Source organism: Musca domestica, unplaced genomic scaffold, assembly GCF_030504385.1.
Source record: "Musca domestica strain aabys unplaced genomic scaffold, Musca_domestica.polishedcontigs.V.1.1 10, whole genome shotgun sequence".
Classification (NCBI taxonomy): Eukaryota; Metazoa; Arthropoda; class Insecta; order Diptera; family Muscidae; genus Musca; species Musca domestica.
This window is the reverse complement of record NW_026712115.1, coordinates 16,029,132-16,043,675: the sequence shown is the minus strand read 5'-3', so window position 1 is coordinate 16,043,675 and position 14,544 is coordinate 16,029,132. Positions and strand designations below refer to the sequence as shown.

The following is a 14,544-nucleotide window of genomic DNA, read 5'->3' as shown; positions in this document are numbered from 1 at the left end:
CATTGAAAATAAACTGTTTGACTTTGCTCGCCTTCTCCGACTCCGCGATGAAAAGATACCAGAACAATTTAGAGCGTCTATGCTTAGGGTACTGACAGAGTGACAGAAACTTTTTCTGTTTTTATAAGCATTTTTAATTTGGTGATTTCCCTTGTTATGCTGGAGTTAATGTCAACACCGTCGACGACGCCGAAAAAGTTGAAACAGATTGAAGTTTTTCGGCATCGAATTTCTTACGGCGTTAAGATTAACTGCTCTCATGAAATTTCATACGATTCAATTTTTTTGACATTTGACGCCGTCGACATTAACTCCAACATTAGCATTACAAAATCTTTCGAGTTAATTTTAATGTTAATGTTGCTTGAAAAAAACTATGCAAATAAATTATATGTTCACGGGGAAAAAATAACTCATGTATTTTTCATCAATATCAATATCCAGTATTTTCGAAAGCGGGACATTTTTGCTCTCGCTGGGGACAGCGGGACAGATAACCTCAAAGCGGGACGTATGGTCACGTTAGTCATACACCCGCTGAGGTTTAGGGTTCTAGCTCTGCTGCTTCCTAAAATGCAAAGGGTACCATATTTAGTACATTTTAATCTTTTTTCTACCGTTCTAGTACGAATTTCCAAAAACCTAGCCTTATCTATCCTTCGGACCAAGTGTGACCCCTACCCAAAATTTCAGGATTATGCCTTCAGCCCTTTCGTCTGGACGTTGATGAATCTTTAAGTCACTCTTTTATATATGTAGACTAGCAAGTGACCTACACCGTCAGCGAAAAGTCCAACTTAAAATTTATATAGCATTTTCAGATTAAATGAAACCTTTTGCCATTCAAATGAAACTTTTTGCAGCGGAAATGAAACCTTTTGCAGTGGAATTGAAACCTTTTGCAGTGGAAATGAAACCTTTTGCAGTGGATATGAAACCTTTGGCAACCGAAATGAAACCATTTGCAACCGAAATGAAACCTTTTGCAACCGAAATGAAACCTTTTGCAAATCAAATGAAACTTTTAAATTTATAGAAGGAAAAATAACAAAACATTTTTATTTTTAGTAGTTTTCAAATTAAAGCAATTAATTATAACTAATATATAGTTAAAGAGGGATTTTTATTGATTATTAATATCTACATTTATTTATATTATTTTTTAAATTTTCAATTATTGGAATAACAAATGGTTCTTTATTGATTTGATATAAAATGCTTCCATATTATTAAATTCCAAATGCTTAAAGCTAAAAAGAGAAATTTAAACAAATTTTGGCCTTCAGGACTGAAATGTGAAATTAAGCTTTACCACAATTTTTTTTAGTTATAGTATACTATTAATCTTACCTAATAAAGGATTCCCGCGTCGCAGCTTTATTGATTATGGAGATAGAGCAGTCGTGATTTTAATAGACAGATAAGTGGAAATCATTAAATCAACTATGATCATGATTGTATATACTTTATGGGGTCTACGACGAATATTTAGAGGTGTTACAAACCGAATGACAAATTTAATATATCCTCCTTTCCATGGAGGAGATTATAAAAAAGGTACCTAATTCGGGTCCTTTGAAAAAAATACCTTGAAAAACTTTTTTCAATCTTTCTGCATCTACACTTGTGTTTTATGGAAGCTTTAATAAAAATTTTTATAAAAACATAGATATTAATAATCAATAAAAATTCCTCTTTAACTATATATTAGTTATAATTAGTTGATTTAATTTTAAACCTACTAAAAATAAAAATGTGTTATTTTACCTTCTAAAAATCTAAAAGTTTCATTTGATTTGCAAAAAGTTTCATTTCGGTTCCAATATTTTTCATTTCGGTTGCAAAAGGTTTCATTCCCGCTGCAAAAGGTTTCATTTCCACTGCAAAAGGTTTCATTTCCACTGCAAAAGGTTTCAATTCCACTGCTAAAGGTTTCATTTCAATGGCAAAAGGTTTCATTTAATCTGAAAATGCTATATTCGTATTTTTTGCCTTTAATAAAATGTTCTAATAATAACTTCATGCATAGTACTTAATTTTATGACTTTCAAGGTTTCTTAAATCATTGTTCAGGTTTTTCATTTTTGGAAAGAAGGTCTTCAAAATCTTTCATTTTAAAGTTCACCGAGGAGGATAGTAGTCAAACCATTGCAGAATGGACCCACATCCAATTTTTCTGTTCAAAACTATTTCAACGTCTCCATATGTAGACCCAAAAAACCAACAAAGACTTTAATAGTAAATTTTAGAATTTCAGCCCTATCCCAGTAACAATCATAGTAACATTTTGTACGTATGTCCAAACATTCCTCACGTCACCATCTTAAACACCACAGTGATTAATACTTTTCGAGCGATTATAGTACACAGTTCCAAAACTCTCCCCATATCTCAACACCAGATACCAAGAGAGACCTCAGTGTCGTTTTCCACCAATATTGATTAAATCCATATCAAATTTAGTAAGTTTTTCAAACAATCAATTGATCTCAAAACTATATGCCAATAGTGGCTTCCATATCAAATGTCACAATTCCAGCTCTATCCTAAGACCCAATCACAAATGCATTACCACACTTTTTATATATTTATACTACACATGTTCAAAACAACCCTAAGCACCAACAGTAACCTCGATACCAAATTCCAGATTTCCATCTCTGTCCCAACACCCAACGTCGCCTTCTCTAAACCACAGAACCAAGAGTGACATCCATATTAAATTTCAGGTTTTCTGCTCTATCACTTCACCCAATACCAAGATAGTACCCTAAGACAGAAAATTGTCTGTGCAGGTCGACGTCTTCGTATAGCCCCCATATAACGGTACCTCCCTATATTTGGTATTTTGATGTTTTTAGCGACATTATTCACCGGAATTGTTTGAAATTTGGCATTTGAAGTTCGTGATAGATACTACAGCCTATGTCAGAAAAATGTCTATGCAGCTCTAGGTCTTCGTATAGGCCCCATATACCAGTACCTCCAAATATTCGGTATTTTGACGAGTTTAGGTACAATACTCGCCGAAATTATTCGAAATGTCGTATTTGAAGTTCGTAATGGATGCTTCAGCCTATGACAGAAAATTGTCTATGCTGGTCCAGGTCTTCGCACAGCTCCGATATAACGGTACCTCCCTATATACAATATTTTGATGATTCTAGCTACATTATTCACCGTTTATTTCAAGTTCCGAATTTGAATTTGGTAATGACTTATGACACACAATGCCTGTGTGGGTCCACGTAGTATAGACACCAATATAACGGCTATATTCGATATTTTTAAAATTTTAACAGATTTTTTTTAAGGTGTACGAAAATTATTTAAATTTACTACATGAACGGCTGGACCGATTTGAATTATTTTTTGTACAAATGTTCGTCATACCCCGAGTTAGGTTTTTAAAGAAAATATATTGACCACGCCTACTTTTACGCCCACTTTTTCGACTTATCTAAAATCCATATATATATATATATATATATATATATATATATATATATATATATATATATATATATATATATATATATATATATATATATATATATATATATATATATGTAAAAGAAAGTTGTGGAAGTTACTACGCTTATAACTTAAGAACCGCTGGACTGATTTTAACGATTCGTACAAATTCGGAATTGTCTCCAAATTCGGAATTGTCTCGCGTAAAAATGTGATATATTAACATTTTCACTTTTGAAATGTACAATAGTAATGTTTTATTTTGCATGATTTTTTTCCACTTTGACTTACTTTTTTCTAATGTGCATTTGTAGTGTTTTTTATATTTAATTTTTGAATTCGAATATTAATACCAATTTATTTAATTGACTTGATTTCTTGAGAACTGAAATTGATGTCGGATTACATGGAAGAGTAGTACCGAATTATGTGGTGGCGCAACGAAATCTATTTTTAAAAGAATGGTACATTCTAATTGTTCAGGCAAACTGCTGAATTGCCTGGGAAAGCTGTGGATGTAAACAATTTACTCTCTGGAGCCCAAACAAAATCCAAGACCAGTTTTTATCTTGAACGTTGTAACTGGCAGAAACGTAGAAGAGTATTAGAACTCAAATCCATTATTAATGAAACAAAAGCTTTAACTTTCTTAGCTTAGAATTATATTTATTAGGATTTCGAAAGTGTTATTTTCATTTTTAAGATACAGTTTAAGAAAATGAAAATGGTTTACGTTTTGACGTAAACATTCCGCCCCCATGGCAAGGCGACATGACAATTATATAATCAATTCATTTGGTACTAAATTCATGTGACTAAATGACTTAATTCATAACTTATTATATTATAATACGAGATATCTGGCAACTCTGCTTGATTGAAAGTGTTTATTTTCTGTGTCTTCGTCTAACGAAACAAAAATGCATTTTTTTGTTTGTTTAAAGCGTCAAAAAAGTGTTAAATTGTGATATTTAAATTAACACTATTTATCTTTTTTCCAAAAGTGTGAAGTTTTTGTGAATAAAGTGTTTTTTTCCTTCTTAATAAGTTTATTTAATATTTTCCGCGTAAAACATCAGTGTTTTGTTTTATTTTGTGCTTACATTTTTGTTTTATTTTCGTCGTGTTTTTGTTTGTGTTGACGTTTGTAGCTGATTCCCCTTTAGCAGTTCTGTACGTAATAATAGATTTTTAGCATACTTTTAGGCACTAATAGTATATTGATTATTACACCGTGTTCACATTACACAGTTTACCTTCTTATTTCATATAAAAAATTATTTAACTGGTATTTTCATCTAATTTGTTATTTTACAAAAATGGCTTGCTCTTTCAAAGACTGTTCAGTTAGAGACATCAATGAGCGTCTTATTTCTTGTTTTATTTGCGATAATTTTATGCATCTTAAATGTGCTAGTTTTAATGGTAGACAGTATGATTTTATTACTGACAAGACTAAAGGTCTACGTTGGTCTTGTTTTGATTGTAGAGATCTTCAAGTTGATTATCATTGCCTTTTTAAAGAAACTAAGGCTGAAATTGATAAGTTAAAAAGAGTTTTAATTTAACTTTTAAAAAATTTAAAAAAATTGAAAAATTCGTTAACAGGTTTGAATTATCTGACGGTTCTCCAAAGAGAAAAAAAGCTTCAGGTGTTGTTAGCAATATCGAAACAAACAATTTAGGTCACGATAATTTAATCACCTTAAATTCTCCGATTTCGCCAAAACCTCCTCCTAATAGTAATGAACTAGTTTCTCATGATAATCGTAAAGACTCGAATGTTACTTCCAACGCTACAACCTCAATCTCGAATTGTACATCTTCCAAAAGAGTATTCTAACCCACCTGCAATTGTGGTGCAAGCTCCTCCAAACCCTTCGGCTGCTGTAAATGTTGATGATCCATCAACTTCTATTCAGCTTGTTGTTGTCGCACGTCGCAAAACAGTTTTTATATCCCGACTTCATCCTGAAACTTCTATCGTTAATATCCGTAATTATATGAAATCTAAGTTACGTGACGTAAGCGATAATGATTTAAACAGCTTTAAATTTAACTCGTCTCAGGAGCGCGACATTTCGTCGTTTAAAATAACAGTTCCTAATAGACTTTTTAACACTGTTGTTAGTAGTTCGTTTTGGCCCGATGATATATTGGTAAAAGAATTTGTTTGTGCTCCAATGTAGATAAGTCTGTAAACATCGTAACTGCGCCAAAAAACTAAATGACGTCTGTCCGATTCTTTATGAAAATGTAAGAGGATTAAACACTAAGATTAGAGATATTTTCCTTAAAAGTTTCTTTTCTGAATATAAAATAATTGCTTTCACTGAAACGTGGTTAAAACCTGATGTCCTGGACACTGAGTTATTCTCAGTCTACAGAAAAGATAGATTATCGAAAAAAGGTGGCGGAGTTCAAACAGCAGTTCATAACTTGATTCCTTCAGAAATGATTGATGTCTCAGCGGATCCTAATATCGAATTTATCTGCGCAAAATTGAATATCATTGGTAATACCATTTTCTTAACTTGTTCATATATTTCACCTAATTCTGAACTTGAAATTTATCTTAACCATGCAGATTTATTTGCAAAGGTGTCCTCGTTACTTACAAATAATTCTGCATTAATTTGTTTAGGGGATTTTAACCTTCCTTGGGTATCTTGGACCTCAGGTGACAATATTCTAGATTACTGATAATTTGATAACTTTTGGGATAAGATATTTGAGCTTTGTCTGTACCAAGTAAACCATGTATTAAATGTTAAAGACAGGTTGTTAGACTTAATTTTTTCGTCTTCATTGAATATTTCGATTTCTAGATGCTCTCCCTATGTACTCAGTGAAGACAGTTGTCACCCTACACTTTCGATAAACCTCGAATTAAGAAACGCTTCCCTGAATTCTAAATCTGTTAATGCTTTTATTGATAGGCGTAAATTTGGGAAAACAAACCTTATTAAACTGCGCTCTATATTATCTAACACTATATGGCATCTAATTGATGACATTAACTTATGTGTCTCAACATTTTATGAGCAACTTAATTTTTCATTATCTAGCTCTGTACCTATAGCAAAACAAAATTTAGATCAGGGTCCTGCTTGGTTTACCCCTTCACTGAGACGTTTACGTAATTTGAAAAGCAGATTATTCAAAACATTTAAGATGTCGAATACCGCAATGAACTACTCAAAGTATTCTTCCGCAAGGAGTAGATACAACTCTGAAAACTGCAAATGTTATTCCCAATATTTAATAAAAATGAAACAAAACCTGCTACATAAGCCCAAAATCTTTTCTAAATTTGTAAATTTCAAAAGGAAGGCACATTAATTTCCCAGTAGTATGAAACTTGGCAGTAGTGAATCTTCTGACAACTTAGTGATTTCTAATTTATTTGCTGAGTTTTTTCAATCTTCTTATACCCACAATACTTTTAATGGTTCTTACAGCTATAATATAGAGAAGTTAAATCATTTTCCCCGTATTATCCTGACATATGACGAAGTTTTCTATGGGTTAAGAACACTACGCTCCTCATTCTCTCCAGGCCCTGACGGCGCTCCAACGAACATTTTAAAATCTTGCGCTAGTGAAATTTCTGTACCTCTCACTAAAAATTTTTAATTTCTCCCTATCTAATGGATATTTCCCTTGCTTTTGGCGATCGAGTTTTGTTATTCCCCTGCATAAATCAGGAAATAGGTGTGTCATCAGTAATTATAGGTGTATCGCTAAATTAAGCGCCATTCCTAAACTCTTCGAACTTTTGGTATCACGAAGAATATTACACTACATAAAAAGCATAATTTCACCTTGTCAACACGGTTTCATTAAAGGTAGATCTACAATTACTAATCTATTAGAATTTGTTTGTCAAGTTCAAAAAGGTTTTGTGAATAAGCAACAGACTGATGTTATTTACACTAATTTTTGCAAAGCTTTTGATACAGTAGTTCATAAGCTCTTGCTTCAAAAACTAGACTTAATGGGTTTCCCAACATCACTTTTAAACTGGATATCCTCCGTACACAAAGAGTTATTTTTAATGATATCTCTTCGAAGAATATCATTGTTTCATCAGGTGTACCCCAAGGAAGTCACTTGGGCCCATTACTGTTTCTTCTTTACCTAAATGACCTTCCAAACTTAGTTCATTTTTCCAAAATTTTAATGTACGCTGATAATGTGAAGCTTTTTCATCACACAAATTCACTTAGTGATCAAATCTCTTTACAATATGATTTATACTCACTCGTAAACTGGTATAGTGCTTTCGATCCCAACCTTTATTATCTAATTACTTTATTGGCTCCCACAAATTGGATAATGTTGATTCGTTCGTTGATTTGGGGGTAATATAAGATCCTAAGCTTCGGTTTCATTTGCATATTGATTCTTGTGTTAATAAATCGAAATATTTACTAGGATTCATCAAGCGCTGGTCTAAAGAGTTTGATGATCCTTATGTAATTAAAAGATTATTTGTTAGCTTAGTGCTTAAAGTATTAGAATATGGCTGTATATTGTGGAGTCCATTTTATAAATTTTACTCTGATAAAATTGAACTAGTACAAATTCAGTTTTTAATTTTCGCTTTACGTGGTTTAAACTGGAACGTTTCCGAACCTCTTCCTTCTTATGAGAGTCGGTTATTGTTAATTGACCTTCCATCACTTGAAAGAAGACGTTTTATGTTAAGAGCACTATTTATCATTAAATTAGTACGCGGTCTCATTGATTCTCCATTTCTTATAGGTGAAATATACCATAATGTTCTTTCTCGCAAAACTCGTAATTTCGAACCCTTAAAATTATCGTTTGCGAGAACTAACTATGAGATTAACAACCCTATGAGGTCACTTTGTGTTAATTATAACAGTTTATTTAACACTATTTGCTTAAGTAATCCATTAAATACAACAAAGAACTATATTCTATATATGTAATTTTGTTTGTTTAATGAGTATTTCGTTAACTGTTTCATGTCTTTGTTCTTAATTCCCCAAATTCATTTAACGGCATCTTATCTACATCTCCCCAAGCGGAACTAGTAGAACTCGCCTTTGAGTAATAGTTGTAAACAGTAGATTGATATTCTGTTATAAATTACTAAGCTGCTTGATCATCTGGCACTTGATCTACATTTCCCTTTGCGGTACAGTAGACACAGCCAATGAGCAGCGATTTTTAAAATCTGTACCTTGTTAACTTATGTTTACTAATCTGTGTGTGTCTGTTATTTTTATTATTTTATTTACTGGATGATGTAGTTTCTGTAGCCGGTGTGAAACCTTTGCTAACCCGCCTTAGTCCGGACTTTGGTGTGTACGCGCCCCCAATGACAATATCAATAGAAGCTGCCTTATAGAATTTGGTATCTGTTTTTGAAACTTAGTTTTGAAGACTCAGGCAGCGATTGCTTAGAAGTTGTAATTCCAATCCTGTTCCTCATTCGCAATATAGCCTCTATCTTTGTCTTGGAATCGACGCAAGATGTCAAGGTGACGGGGCACATAACTTCGTCTTCCAACTCGAGCGTAGACAACCCCAACTTATCTACGAAGCGTTTGGAAATGCAGCTCATGGGGGCCACGAAATCCAATAACCACCTTGCCAACTGTGTGCTATTTGCTCCGTTAATTTTAACGACTGCAGTAGGAAGAAGAGGGGTGGCATTCTGCCTAAGAAGTGCCGACAAAGACGTAATGCTAGATGTTGATGTTGACCTCGGTATTGAACCGGTAGTGGCTGAATCTGATGGGTTTTGAGAAGATGGGGATATTGGTCTAGAGTTTAGACATGCCTCAATTTTAGTCAGTAAGGTTTGAAATTCTTCGTATGTGTATTTTGTATTGCCAGCAATCTTGCGGAAATGTTGTTTGAAACTTTTTACGCCGGCTTCCCAGAGTTCACCCATATGAGGAGCTCCGGGAGGTATGAAATGCCATGTCAAATTTTGGTGGGCGTAACTGGACATTAGAGCTTGATTCGAGGTATCGATAAAATCCTTAGCGATTCTTTTGGAAGCTCCGACAAACGTAGTTCCGTTATCAGAGTGCAAATGGAGTGGACAGCCACGTCGGGAAACAAAGCGGTTAAAAGCTGCCAGAAAATTGTATGTGGATAAGTCGGATGTTGCCTTTGTGGAAAAACAGACAAACACACAGAAATATGCTTTGGTAATCCGACAATATCTTCCGGTATAGCTCTTGATATCAAAAGGTGCTGCAAAATCCAAACCGGAATATGCGAATGGTCGGGAGATCTCACATCTTTCTGGAGGCAATGCAGCCATCAACTACTTTTGACATCTTTTCTTATATATCACACAGATCTTGCGATTTCGTATAATGGATTTTATAAGATTTTGAACCTTCGGGATCCAGTATTGTGTCCGGACCAATCGGAGGACAAGTTGGTTGCCCCCGTGTAGACTTATCAAATGGATATATTGAACTAAAAGTTTGGAATATTGACAATTGTATGGAATAATTATAGGATGTCTCCCGTTGTAGGATAACTCTGGACATACTTCAAGTCGACCGCAAATTCGCATTAGACCTTCAGAATCTAAGAAGGGATTCAAACTCAATAGTTTACTAGAAGAAGGAATCGGTCTTTTGATACTCAGCGCCATATACTCATTTGGGTAAAATAGCCTTTGGTATATGGATATCAGCTTTGAGCGAATGTAAATGATTTCTTGAGCTTCTATGACTTTACCATAACGTCTATTATTGGTCTTATACCGTGGAAGAGTACCATTTATAAAACGATATACATACGCCATAATCCTTAGAGCTCTTGGGTAGTAAGAAAAAAATAGGAGTGTCGAATTCTGATAACCATGCAGGACCTCTCCACCAAGGATCATTTTGGATTAGATCAACAATTTGAATGATTTTTGAAATTCGATTGGCCACAAAAGTATTCCAATGAAAAGGTGTTTCGCTAACCACGAGATTACAATTGTGGAATCCGTCCAACAGAATAACGAGTGACGGTGAACGTCGAATTGAGACACTAAGTTGTCAATTAATTCAGCAAGGAGAGTAGCTGCACATAATTCCGGTCTAGTAATAGATAGGGACTTAATCGGTGCTACTTTCGTTTTGGAAGCCACTAAGTGGGTGTACCCATTAGTTGGAGAAACAATACGAATGTATAGTACTGCGGCATAAGCTCTTTCCGATGCATCCGAAAACCCGAGAAACTCTATTTCATGGTCCGGGAAAAAGTTAAACCACCGCGGAACACGAATCTCATTGATGGAAGAAAAAGACGATTGAAATGCTTTCCATAATTCAATTGATTCGGGTAATATCTCTTCATTCCAACCCACTTTGTCTAGCCATATTTTTTGCATAATTATCTTAGCTAATACAATGACAGGCGAGCCAGCCAGCAGGATCAAATAATCTTGATATTTGCGAAAGAACCTCTCGTTTGGAATAAATATGTGGAGAAAATGCAATGGAGGAGAAATAAAATTGATCGGAATACGCATTCCAACGAATGCCTAACATTTTAGCTGCACAATGTGCGTTAAAGTCTAAAAAGCCATCATTAAGAAGATCATCTGGTGACAAGTCCGAGAGAATGGTTTTTGAATTAATCCATAGGATTAATTCACGCACGGTTGAAATTGCTCCGAAATTGAAAGTGGATGTCATGTGCCCCTGCAAGGGCACCATCCATATAAATGCAATTCTTCAACACATGGCTAGCTAATGGATATGCATCACGGACGTCATTGGCTAGTTGGATCATCGTACGTATCGCAAGATACGGTGCACAGTTAACACCAAAGGTTACAGTTCTTAACTTGTAATCCTTTATTGGTTCAGTTGGATTCTGGCGGAACAGGATTCTTTGAAAGTGGGTGTGAGAAGGAGACACAAGGATTTCGCAATACATTTTCTCTATATCGCCACTGAAAACAGCGATAAAAACGTCACTTAAGGATGAGAATAGTCAGGTCGTTCTGTAAGGCTGGACCAGTATACAAAACGTCATTAAGACTTGTACCATTCGATGTTGCGTAAGAAGCGTTAAAAACCACACAGACTTTAGTGGTAGAACTATCTGGCCTCACAACAGCATGATGCGGCAAATAGTAGTGGTCTGGAGATTCTGAGATAGTAGGAGGTACAACAGGAACCATATGTCCTAATTTGACAAATATTAAGGTCATATTCTCTCTTTAATTCTGGATTTTTTAGCAGACGACTTTCATTCCAAATATATTGGGCCATTGCACCTTTTCTCGACTAACCTAAGGTTAGTGAATCGGAATATTCTTCTCTAAACGGAAGCACAACCATATACCTTCCATTCCCATCTCTAGTTGTCGTTCTCTGATAAATTTCTTCACATTGTATATCTGCTTTGGACATTACACGCTGTTGTGGAATATTCTCCACCTCCCAAAATTTCAGAAGACTTTTTTCTAAAGAAATTTCGCAGAAGTACGATACACATGTAGAGAAGGATTTTGGAGCCTGGGTTGGAATGGGGCCAGTGACGATCCGTCCTAATACGGTCTCCTGGGCGAATAAGGATCCGCAAATCGCTCGCTGGCACCCAGATAACATGACAGAAGGAAGTAAATCTGCACCCAGTAGGATATCAATCATGGAGCTTCGGTAAAAATACGGATCAGCTAGGTCTAGTTTTGGCAGCGAAGAGCGAATATCAGACCCTATTGTGCAGGTGGGAAGGTTATTGGAAAGATGAGGCACAATTAAGGCTGAAACATTGATCTCGAAAGCTTTATCCGCATAGGAGCCTAGGATAAAGCGACATTCTTTTTGAACATATAAATATAAAGGTACCTTCTGAGCCTTAATCTATGAGTGCCCTCGCTATATAACCAACACCTGCATGAATTACTTTTACTACAGCGGTACCAAGCAAAACGCCGTTTGAATTAACAATTTTGAATGACATCAGTCGAAGAGTTAGTGGACTGTATGGAGGAATTTGGAGAAGCTTGCAACGCGAAAGTCCTAGGCGTTTGAATTGGTGTATTGGAAGCTGCAGGAGAAGTACTAACGAGTATATTTTGTTGCTCGACATCCTTATGGAGGAGAGTATTATGTCGTTTTTGACATTTGAAGCAAGAATTTTTGCTTTTGCAATTTTTGACAGCATGAGAGCTGGAAAAACAATTTAGACAGAGATTGCTGGCCTTTATTTCCGCCAATCTTTGTGCGTAATTAAATGCTAGGAACCGAGGACATTTCCTTATTATCGACATTTAGTTTTGTTGACATTGGTTTGGTATGTCTGAAGCCTTTCCTTCTGATTCTTAGAATTTGAAGGTTTGGATTTATCCCCGTTGGACTTGGAATCAGAAGAATTTCTCATTTCAGATACAGCCTCCAATGTTGTATATCTGTTGGTAAGAAATATATCCAATTCAGACCATTTTGGAATTCTGGTTTTATCCGATAGTGTTTGTTCACATAAAGTTAAGGTGAATCTGGAAGACAGTTGGAACAAATGAACACGAAAATCGGATTCCAGCTTTCAACGTCAACATCATAAAGCTTTAGAGTGGTTATACAAGAGTTGATATCTCTTTGAAGCTTCTTGATGGATATTGCAGATTCTGTAAGGATATTGACAATTGAAAATAAATTCTTTAGTTGCCCATTAACCAGCACTCGTCTGTTGTCAAACCTGGAACATAGATTGGTCCACGTTAAGGTGAATCCGTAATTCGTCAAAGGACTTTTCCTGACGATGTCGTGTGCTTCACCCTTGGTCTTCTGACTTAGGTAGAACAATTTTTCTACTGGGCTTAATTTGGAATTTCGTATGCAAATGGCCGTAAACATGTCACAAAAGCTTGGCCAGGATTTGTAGTCCCCATGGAATGTGGATAACTCAATTGGAGCCAAGTTAAAAGCATTACTGGACCGTAAACTTGGACTAGAAGAGGAAGGAGAGAGAGGTTCCAGAGCTTCATTGAGCTTTGAAATACAACGACAGTAAGTGGAGTAGGATTTCTTATATTTATCCTTTACTGTCGCTACCTCATTGGTTTCTCGATCATCAGACACCTCTTAATCTTCTTCTTAATTTTCCAAGTCCGCCAGACATTGCTCATAAGCTTGCTTAAGATGTGACCATGTGGATTTCACCTCTTCAGTGTGGGTTTCCAACAAACACCGAGTTGTTAAAGAAATCACATTGGGAATAAGTGCCGCTTCAAATTCTACCAATCTGTCAGCTAAGCGAATAAATTTGTCTAGTGACATGATTACAAACAAGAATTAAGTGGACTAAAGCGGATAAGATTTAATGAATAAAAAACTTTCAAGCTTTTGGAACAGTAACGTTTAGCCACCGGAATCGGTATCGGTACCTGCTTTCAACCTTACGTAGCAGATAATCCACTCAAATTGTGCAAGGATTTGTCGTAAGTCGTAAGACCTTTACGATGGTCTGAATTAAGATCGTACGCTATTACGAGACTATATTGGAACTTGGTAAATCTGAGTCAGATAGAAAATGGTTGGCATCGATGTAAACCCATTCGTTGAAACAATATATGATATGAACTGGCGAAAGAAGCAACAGCGTCGTAGGTTTGAGATTTGAATATAATGTGAAGAAAAAGTAGCACAGGTATACATATGACGTAGTTATTACTGATTTCGAATGCTAATTAACTAATTAATTTATATCTTTAAAATTTAATTAAAGTATTTAATTGTTATTAGATTTAATTATTTTCTCTTTATTATTATTACTATTTTTTTAATTTTTTTATTTTAGTTTCAATAGAATAATATTTTTCTCCACTAATTTCAATTAATTAGTCTCTTGAATTTAAATTTCAATTAAATAATGTACTTGATCTTTTACTAATTATTAACTTTTTCCCAAATATCTATTAATTATTTTTTTTAATATCAATCAGTTTGCTTCTTTAATTTGAACCAATGTGTTGAATTACACTTAATCAATTCTTGTTTCTTTTTCTTAACTTCAATTAAATAATTCTGAATTATTACGATTAATTTTAAAATAAAGTGGAAATTAATTTTC

At 34.8% G+C, this 14,544-nt stretch overlaps 1 protein-coding gene across 4 annotated transcripts in view; it reads left to right on the top strand.

The window, feature by feature from the left end:
* Positions 1 to 14,544, top strand: part of LOC109612410 (potassium voltage-gated channel subfamily H member 8) — a 1,874,382-nt gene that overhangs the window by 1,591,899 nt on the left and 267,939 nt on the right. The window lies entirely within an intron of this gene.